The sequence below is a fragment of the Gadus morhua genome, chromosome 6 (genome assembly GCF_902167405.1).
Source record: "Gadus morhua chromosome 6, gadMor3.0, whole genome shotgun sequence".
In the NCBI taxonomy this organism is placed as follows: Eukaryota; Metazoa; Chordata; class Actinopteri; order Gadiformes; family Gadidae; genus Gadus; species Gadus morhua.
The window spans coordinates 21,185,726-21,193,225 of record NC_044053.1 but is presented as its reverse complement, the minus strand read 5'-3'; the positions used below and the strand labels follow the sequence as shown (position 1 = coordinate 21,193,225).

Below are 7,500 nucleotides of genomic sequence, written 5' to 3'. Positions count from 1 at the left end.
ATAGTGGCCATGAAATGCAACCCTACAGTTAATCACCCTCACGAAGCCACTTTCATTAAAACTACAACGACCGTCCCTCCGTGACTAAGTGTTTACGACACACAAAGGCAGGGTTATTGAGTTAGCCGGATTGAGACGTCGGCTTTCTGACTTGACAGATCGCATTAGACATGGCACATAATGTATTCCAGACAGCCGATGTACACCGCTGATGAGAAAGGTAATGAAAACGCCTGGTTTTCTCTGTATGTTTAGGGGAGTCCCATACGGTATATATATATATACGATCAAATGGCTTGGCAACAAAAGGCTGAAAAAACACAGTATCGGGTTCACGTCTCATGCACACAGACATCAGTCCTCCCTTCATACAAACGTTTATTACGTATAAATATACATACCAGTTGATCAAATTCAGATCTATATATAGGTATATATGTATGTATATGTGAATACGGCCCCTGATGTACAGTATATATACTGTACATCAGGGGCCGTATTCACAAAGGATCTTAGGGCTAAAAGTAGGTCCTAAACTGGTGAATTTAGGAGTAACTCCTAAAAATAATGGGATATAATAATTTAGGACTCCTAACTTTTTTCACTAAGAGCAATTCACAAAGTATTTTAGGCCTAAAAGTAGCACCTAATTCTAGGAGAGCTTAAAAGTCCTCAAGAGGACTCCTAACTAAGGAAGACCTATTCACAAAGAATCGTAAAATGGCTGCGAGACGAAAATATTTTGGAGACAATGAAGACTGCGAGTTAATGAAGAGATATAGGCTAAATCGTGAGGGTATTAAACTTGTTGTGGAGTTAGTGCGGGATGCAATAACATCCCAGACTAACAGGAATAATCAGATTAGTCCTGAAATAAAATGTTTGGCAACACTACGTCATTTAGCGACAGGGAAAATGCAATTTTGAAATGCCGACGATTTAGGAATATCACAACCATCAGTCAGCCGTGCCATAAACCAAACTATCAACGCGCTCTCTAGACCATATATCATCCAACAGTTTATCCGGTTTCCTTTGGACATTCAACAATTACACAGGATCAAAGCCAACTTCATGGCAATTGCAGGTAGTATGCCCGGTGTGGTCGGTGCTATTGACGGGACACACATAAAAATAATGCGCCATCAAAAGATGAGGACGTGTTCGTCAATAGGAAGAAAATGCATTACATCAACACGCAGGTTGTTTTTGATGCACATTTTAACATAGCCTACTGGATGTTGTTACAAAGTGGCCTGGAGCTACCCATGATTCGCGCATTTTAATGGAGAGCGGTCTGAGGCAGCTTTTTGAGAGGCACTATGTACCAGTTGGGTGTCACTTGCTGGGTGACAGTGGCTATCCCTGCAAGACGTGGCTCTTGAAACCCTACCTCAATCCACAACCGGGAGCACAGTTAAAGTATAACATGCAGGTGATTACGCAGATTACGCTTAGTCCTGTGCGTAAAACACATCGTATTGGCTCTTTGACGCCTTTTATTAGTTGAATCCATATTTATTATTGTTTACTGTGTTCCTCCATATATGTTAGAGCACACAAACATACACGAAATGTTGTGGAGAGAGGATTTGGGCAGATGAAACTTTGGTTTCATGTCCTCCATGGCGAAACACGCTTCACCCCGGAGAGGGCAAGCAGTCATCACTGTATGTTCTACACAACCTCTGCAAGCGGAGAAACATTATACAGCCAGACGATGATAATGATGATGATGACGATGAAGAGGACGATGACCACGATGATGATGATGATGATGATGATGATGGCGATCAACATGACAATGAATTTTGCCGTGTGGAACCGAGTGGACTGGCATTTAAGGATCACTTTGTGAATACACGTTTTAGGTAAACACCTTGGCACAAATCGGTCAACACACATTTGTGTAGTTAATAACATTTATCATATATATATAATATATCATTATCGTGGTCTGCACAAACTTGTCATCATGAGTGTATTCTGCTAACTGCACTATAACTACTTAATAGGAATTCCTTTCTGGCCTAGGCTATTTCCTTGTTTTTCGGTGATTTAGTGGGCTCGTCTGAACAACCAATCACCGCACTGACGAGAATCGACGTAATCCATAGCAACGGCGCGTCACTCTTAGTTCACTCTTAGTGATTCATCCTTAGTAAGAGTAGGGCTCAGCGGCTTTGTGAATAACTTTTAAGAAAAAACTCCTACGTAAAATGTTTTAGCGCGAGTTAGGAGCACTCCTAGCGGTAAGATAAAATGCTTTGTGAATACGGCCCCAGATAAATAGAACCCAGTTAAACCACAGTGTTGCTCCATGAACCACATGTAGAGAAAGCAGGCCGCAGCCACAGCCGAGCGCGGGGACACAGAGAGGAGCGAGAGGCCGGGGTGATGTCATGCTACCAGGGGACGTGTAGCGAGCCATGCAGCTGTGGTTCTGCAGACCCAAAACAACGCAGAGAGTGCTGAAAGGCCTGAGAGGGTGTGAAGTAACATTACAGCCAATTAAACAACTGCGCACATCTCGCCGTTGTTTTGATGGAATCGCTGCCGGAGCTTGTGTCAGGGGTTGGGTGGGGGGGGGGGGGGGGGCATTATGGGTTTGGGTGGGCAGGTTCATGGCACAACCACAGCAGGGTGGGGGGGGGGATTCAAGGCTTCACTCTGCGGACCAGCCATGAATTTAAAAGTCTTAGGGAACTCAGAAATCTCCATGTGTCGCCTGTCTCTGAGGAGTCAAGGGTTTCATACAGTGACTGAACGGGACCAAGCGAGAAATGGCAGGACCACAGTTGTGGGAGGCGTGGTTGGTGTAGTGGATGTTGCTGTTTCCACCGTCGGTGTGGTGCAGCTCTTAGGGATCAAGTGACGACGGGGGTAGCAAAAGCATGGGACTGGTGGTGGTTCAGTGAAACTCTGGATGCAATACTTCTGGAGAGTCGAGACCAGTGACTGCTAGGCCGCCATCTGTAATTGATCAACACGCTGGCTCATAATCATGTGACTGCGAATGTGTGAGTGTGTGTGTGTGTGTGTGTGTGTGTGTGTGTGTGTGTGTGTGTGTGTGCGTGTCTGTGCGTGTGTGTGTGTGTGTGTGTGTGTGTGTGTGTGTGTGTGTGTGTGTGTGTGTGTGTGTGAGAGAGTAGGAGATGTATGTGTGTGTTGGGTGGCTATAAGGGTGTGGGTGGTTTAGGGAGAGAGTGAGCGATCGTGAGGAGAAAAACTTGGGAGAGAGAGAGAGAGTGAGAAAGAGAGAGAATGAGAAAGAGAGAAAGCTTGAAGGAGAGAGGGAGAAAGAGAGATAGAAGAGAGAGAGAGAGAGAGAGAGATGGAGAGAGGGAGAGAGAGGGAGACAGATTAAGAGAGAGAGAGAGAGTGAGAGAGAGAGCAGGAGAGAGAAAGAGACAGAGATTTAAAGAGAGAGAGAGAGAGAGAGAGAGAGAGAGAGAGAGAGAGAGAGGGAGAGAGAGAGACATTTAGTTTGGGCGTTTGCTCAGAGTTATAAAAAGCCTGGCAATAAGTGAGTGCTATTGTTGTTTAAGTTATGATGGCGGCAGAGAGGGCTGATAGCAGTGTGGGTTCATAAAATAGGAAAGAGATTGGGGTATGAGGGTATCAAAGTGCCTGAAATAGACGTGTGTTTGTTTATGTTCACCGTTGCTGTTGAACAATTAATCCATTATTTGTGGTCACGTAAGGAAACTCCAACCAGTCTAGACGTCCTCGAGTCTCCATCCCTTCCTGACCTTCTTCCTCCCAGACTCCACCTTCCATGGTTCTCTAAAGAAAACCGGCCTCAATTATTGGAAAAAGTTGCTTAAACTTAAGAACTAACCACTGCCAGAGTGGGATTAAAATTCACACTGATTTGCTAAGTAAAGACATCCATTCTAAATCACTGTTTAATCCCTCTAATCATATGTGATTAAGTCACTTCTCCACGGCTGGCCAACATCTCTGCCAAGATCCAACAGCCAAGAGCCAGGTGGACCTGCTTTCTAGGTAGCCGTCGAGCACGGTATAGCGCAGACAACGAGGCAGGACAGTAAGACAGAACAGGTGTGTTTGTTTAGAGAAATACCGCTGGTCTGGTCCAAAGATCTCAATCACAGGTTAATAAAATGGAAAAGCCTGGAGGGATGTATCTCTTTAAGAGGCAGGTCCAAATGGACTGTCAATAAAAAAAAAAAATTCATAGATCCGCAATCTGGATCGATAAAAAGAGGATTGCAGTTATCGGAAAAGTCACTACCGTGTGAATGCGAGCTACGATTCCTAAATCAAACGTACATTTGAAGTCTTGCTTTTACCAGAGGATTCTCCGGGCCCCAGAAACGAGGGGGCCTCAGTGCTGGGCTCCTGTTGGCCTGCATTCAGAAGAAGCCAAACTAACACCGCTCTTTATTAGCCCATAAAGTCAGGTCCTGCTTGTCAAAATCTGCTTTTTCAATCCCTTCTGCGTTTGACCCTTGAAAAAAACAGAGAAGATGGCCTTGCTCGTGAAATCAATCTTTCCATTTGTTCACCTCATTCCATCGCTATGATGCTCAGTGAGAGGAGGGCAGGAGAGGGAGGATAGGAGGGAGATTACTTTATACATATGTACGCTTAGTGTTTAACCACACTCCCCCCTCTTCTCCTCCCCTCTTCCCCCTTTTTCCCCCCTCTCATCTCAGCTTTTTCTCCCCCTCATTGCTTGCATTTTTTTCTCCTATTTCCTCCATTCGTCTCCCGTCCCTCGCTCGGTGTGAATCTGAGAAAGACCACAGCTATGAATCACTGCTGCCGGGCCGGGCTCCGTCAAGGAGTGCCTGGAAAGCTGTGAGAAAACCCATCATACCTTGGGTGTGATTTACCCTGTGTAGTGGCTAGGCCTTCCAAGCCGTGAGGGACTAAACGTTTGAGAAGACACTTGTGACGCTCACAGTTATAATATTCCAGTTCCACCTCTTAGTCTCCGTTTGATCCCTTACTCTTTCTCTTCAGGAAAACAACACAAACTGATGCCGGTGACCGAATCTTGAATTGGCGTGTGTAAGTGTGGTCAACAGGAAGTGATCACTCCCAAACTCACTGTCTCACTCTCTGCCAATGCCAAAAACAAACAAACAGGTGAATGCAATCACACATGACCACCTAACTACCGCCACCGCCGGAGCCCTGGTGAACACGCCCACCACCCAAAGTGAGAGTGCCGCAAGCAATGTAAGACAACAGAACTCCCACACCCTGGATACCGAGAGCGGTTTTCTCTGCACATCTACACTCTCCAACTATAGCTCAGCCCCAGAGATGGGTGCTGCTGGCCAGGCAGTGCAGTGCCCTGAAACTCCGTCATGGCGGTGGAGGGAGTGAGGGGTGGGTGTCAATCAACGGGGTTGGGGGTCCGGGCTCTGGGTCGGTGGATTCCACGGGACAACGGACTGCTCCGCTGATCGGGACGGTTGTCAGATAGAGAAGACGAACCAGCGAGGACCTCTTCTGTGTCCGTCAAATTAGTTTCTCCTTCATAGTTGTTCTGTGTTTTCTCTTTTGTTGACCGTAAAGAACACAGGGCCCTTTTTGTAACCATGACTCTGGTTGGCTCTTGAAGGAAGGGAGAACTTTGAAATATAGGTGCTCCCTGCTAGCTTTTAATGAAGTAACTGGGTGCCTGTCTCCTCCAGTGCTACCTCCTAAAGTCTAAACAGAGAGGTCAATCGCAAATCACCCCTCTGAGCAACGGGCCCATCGCCATGAGAGGCCGTCTTGTAGCAGAGGACTTGTGCAGACAGTAAAGAGGGACATAAAACAATGAAGGAAAGGTCTGCCTCACACTGCGACGCTGCCGGTGGACCACTCTGCTCTCTCTCCCTGCATGCTTAAGAGGCTAATAGGCACAGAACCAGCTGCCAGACAGATTACAATTCCGAAAATATTGTTCATGCTCTCGCTCTCCCAACGCCAGATCTATCGAAACCAAGAGCGGTAACAACAAAGAACTTATTTCTCAACCATTTCTTGGTCACAGCCAAGAATGACGTCTGCCAAAGCATGACATCATTTCTAAAAATACAACATTGAGGCGTATATACCGTTTTGGTGGTGGTGCCGCGATACGTTCCGATCAGCATGCGTTAGCGTAAAAGCACAACGGCGCCTCGTTCCTGTTCGCAGTGGGCTAGTGGGTAAGGAATGCAAGCGGGCAGATTTATTCTCGTCTTCACAAAGCAAGGCGACCCAAATCTAACAGAAACACCTTAAGGCGACATGCGGACCCACCAAGCCCGCCGGCCTCTCGGGCAGCAGAGAACAGAGCAGCACAACAAAGGTCCTGATAGTGTCTTGTAAAACAAACAGCCTAATCGTTGTCGCAGGAACCGGGCCAGATCATTGTCACATAAACATTCATTTCACATGGGAAAATGATTGGGGGGGGCAAAGAAAGCAACAAACAAAGCTTTGTTTCAATGGCTCCACTAAAGCTGCATGGTTTTCATTTGCATCCTTAGAAAGTGCAAATAGGAGAGTGAGAGAGACACTGGGAACCCAATTGTTATTCATTGGAGGAAGTGAACCTCTTTATTGTCACTGTTGGATGACTTGCATGGTTGATCACAGGATCCCTCATTCCTGGTCAGGACCTGAGCTAACATTGAAACGAGGCAGGATTATTGATTCATTCAGTGACCTTGTCATTCTGCCTGTGATAAACTGCAGATGACACTGCTAATTGCCAAAAATCTAGTTAGAGCGTAAAGGAAAACTTGGACAAAGACAGACTCCAGTGTCATGATGTTATCAGTTCATGATCACACAATCGTGAAGCGCCACAGAGGCCGTTGCTTTCTAACGGAGGGGCAAGCCATCGCAGGACCAATTTTATGAGTCAATTTTTCTATTTGAATTTGAGATTACCAGCAGCATTTTCCCCATGGAAACCTGGCAGTTTGTCCTTAAAGTTCCTGCCACATAGCTGTGCATGAAGAAAATGAAATGTTGTTCATAAAAGCAAGTTATTGTTCCTCTCAAAAGGCCCTGCAAGCCTGCACGGTCGGAATCTCTCTATAATCACGCTGGCTCTCTGGACACCACATGCTCTGTGGAGGAACACTTAGCGAGGCTCACGGAGTCCAGCGTGTTTCCTTCCCCTGAGACCCCTGGACTACCGCTTGCTCTTCTTTGTATGAAGAAAAACAATCTCCATACGGCGGCCAGAGATGGATGTAGTTGAGGGGGTGGTGGTGTGTGAGTGTGCATGTGTGTGTGTGTGTGTGTGTGTGTGTGTGTGTGTGTGTGTGTGTGTGTGTGTGTGTGTGTGTGTGTGTGTGTGTGTGTGTGTGTGTGTGTTTGTGTGTATGTGTGTACGTTTGTGTGTGTGTGTGTGTGCGAACATGCGCGTGTGTTTATGTTTGTGTGTGTAGGTGTGTGTGTGTGCGTGCGTGCGTGCGTGTGTGTGCGTATTTGTGTGTGTGTTTGTGGACAGGCGTGCATGGGTGTGTGCGTGTGTGTACG

At 46.5% G+C, this 7,500-nt stretch overlaps 1 protein-coding gene across 5 annotated transcripts in view; it reads right to left on the bottom strand.

Annotated features, from left to right (window-relative positions):
• adgrd1 (adhesion G protein-coupled receptor D1) overlaps positions 1-7,500 on the bottom strand; it is a 35,296-nt gene that overhangs the window by 14,106 nt on the left and 13,690 nt on the right. The gene's annotated exons all lie outside the window — the stretch shown is intronic.